At 34.7% G+C, this 15,169-nt stretch overlaps 1 protein-coding gene and 1 pseudogene across 2 annotated transcripts in view; both read right to left on the bottom strand.

Moving 5' to 3' along the window:
* Positions 1–15,169, bottom strand: part of RAB3C (RAB3C, member RAS oncogene family) — a 226,851-nt gene that overhangs the window by 156,710 nt on the left and 54,972 nt on the right. The gene's annotated exons all lie outside the window — the stretch shown is intronic.
* LOC112472737 lies at positions 1,245–1,359 on the bottom strand (annotated as a pseudogene).

Genomic DNA, 15,169 nt, shown 5'->3' with positions numbered 1-15,169 from the left:
GGACTTCTTGCCTCCAGAACTTTGAGACAATAAATTTCTGTTGTTCAAGTCACCCAGTTTGTGAGAATTTGTTACAGTGGCCCCAGAAAACAGGAAAAATAATTCTAAGTGAATATAAAATCTAGAAACAAAAAATCATTGATAATTTTAGGTACTTTTTTTTTTTTTTAATCTTAAAGCAAAGGAAAACAAAACAAACCAGAATGTAAAACAAAAACTTCCAGTTTTGGAATTTCAGCTGAGGGTCCAAAGCTGAGGAAACAAGTATCAACTATCCTCACATACTAACCATTCTAGGTTATCTATGCAGAGTCTTCAAAGGGAGTGATCAATATCAAATTCTGCCAAGATTATCTCACCACCGACCATCACTCTATACAAGGGCTGAGAGAGAATTCAGGGTGACAATGGATTCTTTAGAGATTAGAGAGAAGACTGTCAGAGTGGTGTAGAATTTTCTTGTTCCTTGACAGAGCTGAACTGAAAGAGGCTTCAAAGAAACTTTCAGAAAGAAAACCTAGGTCTCCTGGGGCTTGGAGAATACAGGGACTTTTCCTTCTAATTGATCCTAAAGGCAGAAGGTTGATGGGAGCAAGATGCCTAACAAAGGAAAGAGCAGAGCTGTGCCAGGCACTTTCACAGTGCCACAGGCTGAGGACACAAGGCTATTCTGTGGGACCTGCTAAAAGAGCTGGGCTTGAGCTGAGTGGAAAGGAACCGGCACAAGAGAACCTTCTGGAAAAGAAAATTGATGCCAGCAGAGGTGTCACTAAAGTGGGAAACTAGAAAGCCAGGAAAGAATCACTGAAAGCTTAGAAGATACATTCAACTTAGATTCACCATGAGGAATATCTTTAATAGGAATCCTAAACTTTAAATGATCAAAACCAACAATTTATATAAGAATAATTGGGGTTCTACTGATTTGGGTTTCGATACTTTCTTTTGGTAGTCATTTGCTTAAATGGCAAGTTAAAAAAAAAAAAAAGGCAGAAAAGACAAATGGCCTCTAGTAGGAGATGCTGATGGGGTGTTAGGAAGCACATTTCCCTCTCATTTCAGTGTAACTGTGACTCCAATTTGCTATGCTTGAATGCCTGCCATGTGTGGAAATGAAGCAATGGCAAGGTTTCTGCTGAGAAAATTTAAATAGCAGATGGGAGAAAAAAACAGAAATTTAAATTATGATATACAGAAGGTTTAAATTGTCTTTACAAAGGAATCTTAAAAGTGTATTTTTTTTATGCCTACAGCACCTGTCTTCCTAGGTAGTCTCCCATCTAAGTACTAACCAGGCCCAACCCTGCTTAGCTTCCGAGATCAGACATCGGGCTTGCTCAGGGTGACATGGCTGTAGACCATGGACCGTGGCTACACTGGGGTGTGAACCCAGGACCTTCTGCGTGTAAAGCAGATGTGCTAACCACTACACTATGGAACCACGTCCTCTTAAAAGTATTTAACGAAAAGTGTTATTACAGAGATGGGAATTAAGTAAGGTTTTAGCCAAATAAGTATTGATAGAGATGAAGAAAATCAGATTTGGAGAAAAAAAATTTCTCTTTTTAAGAGCTATTTCATGTCATCTGAAATTTAGTCTTAAAGAGCCTAAATTACTGGGATATGGGATAGACACAAAGCCATTTTCATGGAGAAGTCCTGTAGAAAGGTACATATGGAAGCAAACTGTGGTTGGATGAGCATGAGAAAGCTATTCTAAATAAAAGACATGCATGAACAGTGGTGATAAGGTTTTTAGGGTCAACTTAAAAACCTCAGTATGATCCCGCAGGTGCTGGATTCACCACTAGGTCTAAGAAACAAAATCAGAGGAATCTTCTGAACCCCAAGAAAATAAATGGAAGTTCATAAAGTCATTTGGTTGTTTATCATGTAACTCAAGAGTAAGTCAGACTACATATTTGTAAAGGTTTGTTTTTTTAATGTGTTGTTTCATCTCAATATATGCCCTAACTTCAAAGAGAATTCAAATTTCTAAAGATCAGCTAAAGATCTTATACTTTACATCTTTATTTTCTAGGGTATCTTAAGTTTCACATCTTCTAACACATTGTAACCTTCAGGAAAGGTCTCCATGAATTTAAAATACACTGCGTTATTCAATGTAAAGTGTCATAACAGCATGTTGAATTTTGCGCTATTGGAAACTGGATTGTAATGTAAAGTAGCTCATTATTTCATTCTATTGACCACACAGGCTTCTGTACCTTCTCCATTTGTAGATCTTTTTGACTGTCATCACATATTTTTCACATGGATTGAGTAGGAAGCATGATTTCTTAGCATCATGCACCATTTCCCACTATTTTCTCTTGTGTAGGAGAAAGAAAAAAATTTTCCAAGTAGCATCCATTAGACAATAGTTGGTTTATATTCAACCATATTCCTTAAAGAACTTTCAATCAAAAAGGAAAAGAATGTTGATGCCAGCAGAGGTGTCACCTCTGACTCACCAGATTTACTGAAAAACACATTGATATACATTTTCAAATGACTACTTAAGTTCCAAAATTTTTCCTAATGAGGAAAATTATGTTCTAATTCTAAATCTACTTGTAATAAATACAGAGATATTTCACACAGAACATATATAATCATCATTCTTATTAAATAACATACAGTTGACCCTTGGAAAACACGGGTTTTACCTGCATGGATCCAGGTCAAAAAATTGAGAATTTTTTTCAATAAATACTGTAATTGTATTTCCTCTTCCTTATAACTTTCTTAACATTTTCTTTTTTCTTGCTTATTTTATTATAAGAATACAGTATATAATACATATAATATGCAAAATGTGTCGACTGCGTGTGTTATCGGCAAAGCTCGACTGTGTGTGTTATCGGCAAAGCTCCCAGTCAACAATAGGCTATCAGTAGCTAAGTTTTGGGGAGTCAGAAGTTATACATGTATTTTCACCTGTGTAGAAGGTGAGGGGGTTGGTGCTCCTGACTCCCTACTTGTTCAAGGATCAACTGCATATCACATCACATGAAATAATCTCAACTCTGACCCCAATATACCATTTTTTAGTTCTCTGTCTAAATGCTCTCTTTATTAGGAGTAAGTTTTTATTCTGAAAGAGGCCAAAACTCTGCACCTTCCCAAAATCAATGACTTACCTATTCTACAATTTGCCTGTACTGTCACCAGCCTGTTCTCTAATCCTCTAAATGTACTTTAATAATGTATTGATTTGTGTCATCTATAAAATAATTCCTATATACACATATTTCTTTGATTATATATTTCTTGTGTGCATATGCCAGTACTCCTACATTTACATCAGGAGTCATGAGCCCTCTTTGTATTAACTCCAAATGCCTCTGAGTTATGATAGACAAAATCAGGTGAGATGCTCTCAGGCCTTGCCAAACGGAGGCAGATAAACAAAAAGTATCTAAAAATAACAGAAATTTTTGATGGTCTTCACTTGAAAACATAATGTAAGAAAATATAATCCAAAGCCCCTTCCCTTACCCACCCAAACCACACCCCAACAAATGAGTAACTAAAATTTCGAGAGGCAACATAGAGCAGTGGAAATAATCTTTAAAATTAGACATCCCTGGATCAAATCCTATGAAATTATGTTTTGTTTGTTTGTTTGTTTTAATTCTTATAACACAGGAATAATCAGGCTTACTTTTAGGGATTATCAAGATGATTGGAAATAATATATATGTAACTGGTTTGTTGAGGAGAAGAAAGGAACGAAACTCACTTCCCCACTACAATTTTCCAAATTGGATCAGACTTGATAGGGGGAGAAACTCTGAATTAGATCTCAGATGAACATTTTGTTTTAGATCAGGTTAGATTTTCCAATACCTAAAAGTGATATTACTCTAATAACCTCAAACTAATCAGAGAATTCTTGGGAGCTGACAAATTATCACAAGGGCAGGGAAAGGAGCATCGACAGAGTATGTTTTAAGAGTTGTGGGTTCCATCAAGATAGTCTATTCACTAAATAGATTTCTCCATGCAAAGAACCTTGCCTAATGCCTAGAATACAACACACGCCCTTAAAAGTTTTCTATTCTAATATATAGTTTTCTATTCTAATATAATCTTGCCCATCCCCAAGTTCTCCTCACCCCCAAAAAACCCAACTCCAAAAACCTAATTTGTTTATTGAAATTAAATACTAACATATAATATATTCTTGGAATGTACATAGAAATATTACTTAGACTAGTAAAGTCAAGAACAACTGAATAACTGACTGAATGGTGGTGGAGTCCAATAAATAACAATTATTATATATAGTTTAATCTTTTCCTAGAATCTGGCTCTCCTCTGCTCTATCTATTTGAAAAATGTATGATGGCCAGAGCTTTAGCATGAATTTGATTTCATAGATGTCATTCCACATTGAATAGATGTGGCACATGGAGCACATTTTGATCATCAGGTCAAGGTCAAACCGAGTCAGTGGTGGAAATGAGACCCAGGATTTCTAACTTTGACCATGAAGCTGGCCAGCTTCTACATTGTGGTCAATAAAATAAAAATGCCCACGCTGTCATACGAAGCAGGCATAAGGCCTCTGTTTAACTACTTTCACATAGTTACACATCCAGCATATTGCTTAAACAAATAAAAACTGCAATTATATATTACCTAGATTTTAAGATGATAAATACATAATTTGTCTTTGATAACATTTCCACATTTTTTAGGCATGTTTTCATATGCATTTTAACTTTTTCTTATGTTGGAAATGCATAATTACATAATGCCGCTCTGAAATTTGGCAGGTCCTTAAGAGAGTTGGCTAACGTAGAATATTACACATTCGGCATAGCCTGGGAAGTCTAAAATCACAAAAAAAGGGAAAAATATGTGTCTTTTCCATAGATGTTCAGAACAAATCACTGCTGTTGTTCAGCAATTATTTTTCTCAAACTATATCTGAGCCAAGGTTTAAAAAAAATTTTTTTTAAGTCCATCCTTTGGAAACAGCCTTATTTTAAAAAGTGTACATAAGCTTAGAATAGAGGGCTTTATCACTGGCCTTCCCAGAGGGCCATGAATAGGCAACAGAGGTACCTGGGCCATTGAGATGGCATGCCGTTTGGTTATGCTTGTGGTGGTAGTGCGAGTGGAAGAGGCAATGATGACAGCTGCCATTAGATTCTCAAAAGATTTTATGATTCTCCCTTCTCCCACCAAAATATAAAAATAAATAAACCAGTCCTGAGAATACTGAGATAGTTGGAAAGATGACATGGATATGTGCATTAATGAGACCTCGATCTGGCCTGTATGAATAGTATTTAGGATAGTGACAAACTCTAATGCCAGGATCAAGCAGGGATCACACTGTCATGTTTCACTCATTTGATCTTTTTAACTCCGTGGAGTTAATGATAGATCCATTTTGCAGATGAGAAAACCAAAGCACAGAAAGGACAATTCACTCGCTTGAGATCAAATTAGTTATCAGTGGAGCTGATATGTGACTCCAGGCATTCTCACTCCTGAACCAGTGTACTTAAACAGCTAGGTCTTCCTGCCTCCTGAAAGGTTCCAGTTGATCTTGGAACTCGAATTTATAGCATCACTGTTAGTTGTACCTTAGATTTGGGGCTGAGGGAGCTTGTCAGGAAGTAGGTTGGATGTGAGCTAAGCCCATCCCTCTGTGCTAACTTCCCTCCAAGTTCCAGCAGCATCTGGGTGTGGTCTGACGTGACTTTGGCATCAGGCTCTTTGAACATGGGGCTGCATCTCAACAGGAGAATTTTCTCTGTTTCAATAAGAGGAAATGATACCAAATGGGACCTCATTTGGGATGGGTATTTAATTTCAACAAGGACAAATTTGAAGTCATCGGTTCCTTGAGACTACAATTAAAAATTATACATATCTGCTGAGACTTGGAATGTAGAAAAATACTAGGGGACTCTATCATGGAAACCCATAGGAGACTAGAAAGAATCAAACTAAGAATAAGGAGCCCCTAATACTGGACCTGGTTTAGATACTAGCAGGGATGACTTTCACCTCTCACCAAAGTGTTTTCACTTACAAAATGGTATATTAAACTAGATGCCTTGAGGTGTTAAAATTTAATGATTCTAAGACTTGACTCTGATGATGCCTCATAACCACATACTTCATGTTGATTCAAAAGCTTTGATTTTGTAAAGTTATGGGATCCTCTCCATGTAGGGGACTAGGCTGTGAGATTCATTAAAATTATTATTGAGTTTAGTAATAATTTTGTGGAATGCTCAAGTGCCAAAGAAATCTTCAGTTATTTTAAGGTTAACTAGAATTCTAGAAGAATATTAAAATGTAATTTAAGACTAGGTCCTCAATTTGCCTTCGAGGTTCCTAACTTTCTGCCCCCATATCCAAGTTGCAAATAAATTCTAGATAGTGTGAACCATTTCTTGGCAAGCTAATTTCTTCCTTTATCTCTGAGATTCAGGTCAATTTGCTCCACTTAATGTTCTAAGGAAGGGACACAACTTAGCATACATCAGCTTTTAAGGAAGGCAATTGCAATAAAAAAAATTAATGAAACTATCTGTGCCAGTGGGATATAATATTAATTTCAGGTTGTACATGGGTAAGCTATGTTATATAATGGTAGTATCTACACTGGAGTCATATCTACTTAACCCAGTGTCTCTTCATAGTCTACATCTATTTTACAAGAATCGAAACTATTTCTCTTATGAAAAGTTTCACTTATTTGAGCCCAATATGAGGTGGAGACTAATAATTACAGGTCAATATAATATGCAGAGGATGATATCACTGTAAACAGGTGTCAATAGTATATTAGGAGTCAAGCTAGGTTATAATAAATAAAACTCAAATTTACACAAGCAAATTTACACTGCCATTATTAAAGATGCATTTTTAAAATGCTATTGATTCTCCTAAGAAGCTTTTGGTAAAATGGAACAATATACCTCATGGGGCTGCCATGAAGATTAAATGATACCTAATGGCTCCTACACTTCCAAGCTTTACAATCACACTCTAGAAAAGGAGGAAATAGAAATGGCAAAAAGCACTATACAGCTACATCTGTTCTTTTATTTCTTTAAATCAGGAAAACAATAGGATTCCCAGACACTACCTGGAAGACTCCTGGTCACATTCCTCAAGCTAGAACATGGTTATAAGTCTTATGAGGCAATAGTGAGGAGTTTTTTGATTTTGAGTTTGATGGAAATCTAATGAATGGTTTTGAAGAGGAAAGTAATATGATTCGATGTATTTTTTACTTTTAAGTTTTGAAATAGTAATAGATTCATATGCAGTTGTAAGGAATAATATAAAGAGATCTTGTGTACAGTCTCCTCAGTGCCCCCCAATGGTAGCATCTGACAAAACTATAGTACAATACCACAATCAAGATAATTGACATTGATAGTCAAGATACAGAACATTTCTAAGACCACAAGGATGCTTCATGTTGCCCTTTTATGGCCACACACTTCCCACCCCCTCCTCTGTCCCTGACCCCTAACAGCTACTAATCTGTTCTCTATTTCTATATTTTGTTATTTCAAGAATATTATATAAATAGAATCATATGATATATGATCTTTTGGGACTGACTTTTTCATTCAGCATAAATCCCTGGAGATTCATTCAGGTTGTTGCATGTATCAATAGTCCATTGCTTTTTCTTGCTGAGTAGTATTCCATGGTATGGATGAACTATAGTTTTTTAACTATCATCCACTGAAGGATATGTGGGTTGTTTCCAGTTTGGGGCTATTAAGAATAATGCTATTATGGCATTATTTACAATAGCCAAGATACAGAAGTAACCAAAGTGTGCATTGATAGACAAGTGGATAAAGAAGATGTGGTACATATATACAATAGAATATTACCTGGCCATAAAAAACATGAAGTCTTGCCATTTATGACAACATGGATGTACCTAGAGGGTATTACACTAAGTGAAATAAGTCAAAGACAAATGCCATATGATTTTGCTGTCAAATTGTTTTCCAAAGTGACTATACCATTTCAAATTCCTGCCAGCACAGTATGACATATTCAGTTGCTCTGCAACCTTGTCAGCACTTGGCATTGTCAGCTTTTAGTTGTTTTTTATTTTTGTTTTTACTTTCGCATTCTAATAGATGTGTAGTGATATCCCACTGTGGTTTTAATTTGGATTCCCCTAATAACTAATGATATTAAGCATCTTCTCATATCCCATTGGCCATTTGATATCTTCTTTGACGAAGTGTCTGTTCAGGTCCTTGCCTAAGTGACATTTACTTTTAGCTAATATATTAAGTCTTCACTTAATGTCATCGATAGGTTCTACAACTTTAAGGGAAACAATGTATAACAAAACCAATTTTCCCAAAGGGTAATTGTTATAAACAGGAGCTAAGTACCATCAACGTTATAGCAAAATCATATTGAACAAAATGATAGTATTTTAGGACCTGCTGTAGTTACATTTGGGTAATCTTTCCCTGTCTAATTCACCCAACTAAATTGGGTTATGTTTTAATATTTTAAACTTGAAATTCTTAGGAGGAAGTCAATTAATTTTTTTAAAAAATTAATTTTCCAATAAATAAGAAAGATTTAATCCAATCTTCTTTGTAACATGTGTTTACAGGAGAGAATGTTTGTCCCAAGGATGAGACTACCATTCTTATCCCTTTGATCTGAACTGATATTAATTTTATAACCCACATTTCTTACTGAGGTCAAGCTATGCATTAGTCAATGACATCTTAGCTCTACAAATACAATGTCTACAGATATAAGAACAAAATAAAGCAATCGTCTGAATATCTTAATTCCCTAAAACGTGTCTTCTTTTTAATTTGAAGGAGAAAAATAATTAAGCAAAAGAATGTCTAGATTCTACACTCTGTGTGCTCTGCACATTTAGAGATAAAATTAGTATCTATTAATTAAATAGAGTGAAATATTCCATTGTTAACTAGAAAAATGCAGAAGTACTTATTTGGATGATTTAGACCAAAGAAACACAAATGGCTCTTTCTCTAATATTCTCTATCCCATCTTCCCTTATGTAGACACATACAGATTCTTTGAGGCAGTGTCTCCTTAAGGAAAGAATGTGCTATCTTGTATAATCATCAGCTTTAAAAAATTACTTTATTGGGTCAAAATTTATTAAAACATTCATTTTTGCATACAATTCAAATGAGTTTTGAGAAATATACACTTGTATAACTACTGACACAATCAAGAAATAGCGTATATCCATCATCCTAGAAATGTTCCCTCATATCACTTTGAAGTCAATCTATTCCAGCCCCTCACCCAGGAAACCACTGATCTGATTTCTATCACTATAGCTTAGTTCTTTGTTCTAGGATTTCCTATAAATGGATTCTTACAGTATGTGCTCTTTCGTATCTGGCCTTGCTTGTTCTGCATAATGTTTTTGAGATTCATTCAGCTTATTAGATTTAAATCCCAGCTCTTCTTTATAAGCTGTATGACATTTGAACCAATTACTTAACCTATTTTCTCAGCTGAAAGATGGTCTTATTTGTACCTTTCTGATGAGGCTGTCGTGAGAATTAACATCAAGGTGCCTGACTTGGTGCTCTATCATGAAATCAGTATGAATATAAGTAATATAATTTATATCATTACTTATAAATTATAAGTAATATAATTTATATCACTGAATATTTTTCCTTCACTCCCTCTTGCTACCAAAAAAAAAAAAGAATAATTTTGAATCTGCCGCAAGCTTTATTCCCATTAAATGTGGTCTATGAGAGGAATCAACATACAGAAAACCCTACAATTATAATTTTTATTATTAAACATGGATACTTCCCTGAATTTCTGCCTCCTTCTGCCTGTCTCCTGTTATCTTGAGCAAATTGGCAGCAGAGAGCTCTGCTTTCCCTGCCCTAGGTCTCATTCTGCCCCTTCCAGAGTCAAATGATTTCTTTCTCCTTCACCCAGAAACAGAACAAGAGAGCAGGATCAAAGGCCTCCAGGGCCCTTTTCACAGAAGTGTCACTATAAAAAAAATAAATAAACGCAAAAATCTTTCCTGTTTTCTAAAAAGTATCTCATAATTCCGGATGTGATTCCATCAAATGGGGAACTGGAATGTGAGAAAGGAAGAGCAGCAGGAAGGGTTAAATATTTCCTCCCCGATTATTAGCCTCTGCCAAGTATCTTCCTACTCATGCTGGAAAATGACTGATATTCTAGTTTCTCTTTGCTTTTACCACTTTTCATCCCAGTTTGCATGTGTTCTCTTCCTCTTTTGTCTATACTTTCCTCAGTTGTGCATCCATGATATACTATGAACATGCACTCAGAGGAAGCAGGGGTGACAGGAGGTGTTATTTTGGAGCCTAGGGTTCCATCAATTAGCAACTCTCAAGAATAGGGTTAATGGATTTAGTTAACTAGCATTGTTTTAACTTTCTAAAAGGCTTCTCTCTTACAAATGCCCTGCCTGCTCAAGCATCAACATCCATGGATACAGCCAGGTCACCAACTGAAAGACAGATCTCATGTGTTTGACCAAAGTTAGATCTGTTTTGATTAAGGCTTCCTCAATCCATCAGCTGCAGCTCTATTTGTTCAAATTGTGCGTGTGTCGGCGGGGGGGAGGGCGGTCTTTAACACGAATTCTTAGAGTGGCTTAGTCAGGCGTACAAAGGCAAATATGAAAAAATGTGCACAAAAAATGGTTTTAAGTAGCCAATGTTTGGTCCCAGAAAATTAATAATTCTTTTGGGTTGATATAAACTGTTTCGCTATGAATGAAAAATACATGTCTAATTAACTTGGATATATATATTAGAAATCATATAGCAGGAATAAAAGTAAGATATGGATACATGATTCCAAATAATATTTTGATGCATTCATTTACAATTCTTGAACTTGATTATTTCACTGAGGATAATTTGTTGTAGGTAGCAAAGGTCTAATGAAAAACCCATGAGACATGACTATACGTTAAGGTATACTTTAGATTCTATTCTTTCCCATGCTAACAAATATTCTATTATTTATTTCATGAAAGAAATAAAATACAATTACGACTTTAATGGGACTTGGAAATAAGACATGAATTTTAGAGGGAGCATGAATATTATCACATTTTAATTTTGATAGACCATATTAATCAAGTTCCTCTGAATATCTCTCTGTGTCAGATGTTGTCAGTGTTCCTCTACATCCTCCCAACGCCATGCATCCTCCATTCTAGATGAGTCCTATGACTCATTCTCACCAATGGAATGTGAGGGAAGTGAGTCCTATCCATTGCAGATAAAAGTGTGTATGTTCCTTCTCCATGTTCTCGCTTCTCCTCATGGTTAAAAAATAAAGCAATCTAGGCTGGTGGATTTATAAAGTAGAAATAGCCTAGGCCTTGATGTTTGAGGTGGGGCACAGAAAAACTACCCAACCTGCTTCAGACCATGATGTGAGAAAGAAATAACCACACACAAAAAAAGTGTACTGCATTGTCATTAAGATTTTTAGGGTTGGTCTATAGTGTTATCATTAATTACCCTGACTAATGTAGTCTCCTTGTCACATCTGATTTATGTGATAAAATGTGGTTGGTATTTACAGATCCAACTCCAGGAAACCTCAGGCAAATATCTTTGTAGATCCATTTATAGCCTTATCTTATTGCTGTTTCTGCATGGAGTAGGGGTGGGGACAGTTCTGAAGAGGGATAAATATTTCATTTCCCATGACAGAAGTTTATACTTTTAGAAACAGTCAGTCTCAGGAACTATATCATCTCTTACTTTTTAAATCCCAGGTGAAGTATAACAATTAGAATTTCTATAACGGACTGATAAAATCTCATGGATTTAGGGAATCTTATAATAGGTTTCACATCTACTTTACATAGATGGGAACAGAATATTATATTTTGTGTGTTTGTTTTCTTTTTGTTTTTTTGTATCCCAAGGTAATCTTGGGATATTAAGAACTTAAGGAAAGAGGTGATCATCATGAGATCAATGGCCAGGGGATTAGAACCAATTTGTAGCTGCTTGAGAAAGAATTCATTTTATTATTTCTTTGAAAGTCTAATATTGGCAAGATTTAAAAGTCTTTGTTTTTCTATAAAAAAGCCAGCTGGGAAATGAAGCTTGGTTCTGCCAAAGGAAAAAGTAGACTAATTGTTCTCTACTATGAGCACCCATGGTATAACTAAATGTTCCTGCCTACTACAGACTCCTTAGGGATAAACTATATGTTATCTAGTAAAAAAATCATGTCATCGCCCTCAGATATTAGATGACTGCTTCTTTTTCTCTGGGACTAAAGGAAGAAAAAGATTACATAAAGCCTGAAAAGGATATTCCCCAAGGACCAAGGAAAATATATGCAGTAAAGTCATTACCTTTTCCAAAAAAAAGAGGCATAATTTTAATTCAGTAAATTTATTCATTTGTAATAAAAGCACATTATCTGGAAATATAACTTATATAATCTATTTGTTTATATACATATACTATATATGTACATATGCATGTATATGAAATAGCGCTATTGAGAATTATTTGGGTTTTTTGCCTAATTGTGGTAGACTGCAAAAATAGCTACAACCATTCAGACCTACATGTCTGCATGCCTCTTTCATAATCTGATTTTGCAGCTTTTCTCTCTAAAAGGTGGCAGCTATTTCTTCCCCCAACCCTGCCACCACTCCCTTTGAAGTCACTGGCCCAGTGACTTGCTTTGGCCAATAGATATGGCTGAAGTAACATATGCCAGTTCTGAGTTTAGGTCTCTAGAGGCCCTGCATGGTTTCTTCTCTCTTGAAACTCTGGCAAGGTAACATATAAACAAATCCAGGCTAGCCCACTGGATAGCAAGGCATATGACGTGGCCTAAGAGCCTTCTTGTCTCAATGTCCAGCCAACATCCAGTCAGCTCTCAGAAGTAGAGCCACCCTCTGCTGACCACAGATGCATGAGAAAATCTAATCAAGACTGAGAGCCACCAAGCTGAGTCTAAATTGTTAACTCATAGAATAGTAAGTTAAATAGATCATTGTTTTAAGCCACTAAGCTTTAGCATGATTTGTTAGGCAGCAAGAATTAAGTGATGCAACCAATAAGGGACATTTTAATCTTTACATTACACATGGCGTAATTTTTTTGTAGGCTGCTAATAATATTCTACTTATTTTTAAAAGTAAAGTTCTTATTCTTAAACCACAATCCTTTCCTCTAGTACTCATCTTGGTGAATATAGAAGCAGGCTAAAGTTTAAATCTCAAATTCACACTTATTTACTAGGTTGACATTGGAGAAGTCACTTAGCCTCTCCACATTTTAGTTTGTCCAACAGTAAGATGGGGATGATGATATTTCATAGAGTTTTGTTCAGAGATTTAAATGAGCTGATATAGGTAAACTGTTCATTAATATAATGAAACATAACAGACACGTATAAAGCACGTATTCTTCTCAAACTTTCCTTTTCTTTCTCTCTGTTTTTAGGTGTTCAATGATGTCCAGTGATCCTCCTCTGTCACTAATTAGTCCTGGAACTATCATTCTGAGATGCAGTTAACTAACTTTTATTTTAGTGGACTTCGCCTTTTATTTAATAAAAAATATTTCCCTCAGGTCTTTTTATAAACTAGGTTTATTACACATATAATACCTATCATTAAAGAAATTTATATTATATAGTATATAGTATATTTTATATTTTATAAATTTGTATCTCCATACTGCATATAATACATAATTTATATTATAAATTATGTTATATACATTACATAGCATATTTGTGTAATTTATCACTATCTAAAATTATATGTGTACATTTCCATATTTACATATTTTATTAAATATATTTATAATTGACATGTTACATATTACGTAGCATATATATGTAATTTATCACTATTAAAAATTATGTGTTATTGTCATATTTATATATTTTATTAAATATATTTATATATTTTACATAATATAATTAATCTCATCCCCAAGAATATAAACTCTCTAAGGCAATTTGATTTATATCTCTACCACCTTGGGACAGTGTGAGGGGCATAGTAGGCATTCAATAAATATTTGTTGAATGAAAGAATAAATGAACAAATGCTCCTGAATTATTGCTATAAAACAAGTTTAAGCATTCTTCGAAACTCATGAATTCAAAGACTTTTCATAAGCAATTTTGAAAGAGAAAGAACATAATATGAAGGAATTTCACTATTACTTCCTTTACGCAGTTCATCTTCTAATGATTTTCCATTACAATGATAAATTCCTGAAATATTTTCTCATCTAAATTTGAAGATTTTATTCAAAAATTGGGAAAGTAACTAATTAATTATGTAAATGCTCTATCTCTAGTAGAAATTGATTTTATGACTGAAAACATTTAAATTATAACGATGAACAGCATAATCAGTTATATACTCTATCATAAAACCTATTTGAAAAGTTGGATTTGAATCTTGGAGAATAAAATAAAATTCTTTTGTAAATTCTTCTTATTTATCAGTTAAAATATATTTCAATTTGCTGAGTTCCCTGAAAAGAACCCCAAATCTTTTACTATGAAAAGCCCTTTTGTTATCTGTTGTTAAAAATTATTTCCTTCAGGTAAACTGCATGCTTCGAGCAATACTTCATGACATATTATAGTCCAGTATTGGATCTAAGAATGCTTTGGAAACCCTCGAATTGAGCCAAGCTTTAAAATCAAATGCTTAGACTAAGCCAGCTCATCTAACAAAAGAGCAACCAGAAGAAATCAGGTCAGAAAAGGAGGGAAAAGCGAGTGCAGAAAACATTAGTTGAAAAGTCAGAAAATACAAATTTTTATAGTTTAGGGTTTCATTACTGGATCATTTCATCTAAAACACTTTGTCTGGTCTTCAAGCTACTGGCATGATATGAATAATAGGCGCCCTAAATAGATTACAGGTAAGTGGAAGATAGTGGGATTTACTCAATATTCACAAAACTCTATAATTTTTTTAATTAGGATAAAATTTATCTTTTTGTGGTTTCAACTATGATCTAAAGGTGAATGATGTTCAAATCTTTGTTCCTATCTCTTTCAACTGCCCCAGTGGTCATCACCAACTATATGTCTTATCACCATGTCATCATCTACCAACATGTTAATGTGACTCAAACAAAAC

This window comes from Pteropus alecto, unplaced genomic scaffold, assembly GCF_000325575.1.
Source record: "Pteropus alecto unplaced genomic scaffold, ASM32557v1 scaffold70, whole genome shotgun sequence".
Lineage (NCBI taxonomy): Eukaryota > Metazoa > Chordata > Mammalia > Chiroptera > Pteropodidae > Pteropus > Pteropus alecto.
Note: the sequence above shows the minus strand (reverse complement) of the source record. Positions and strands in the feature narration are given on the sequence as shown.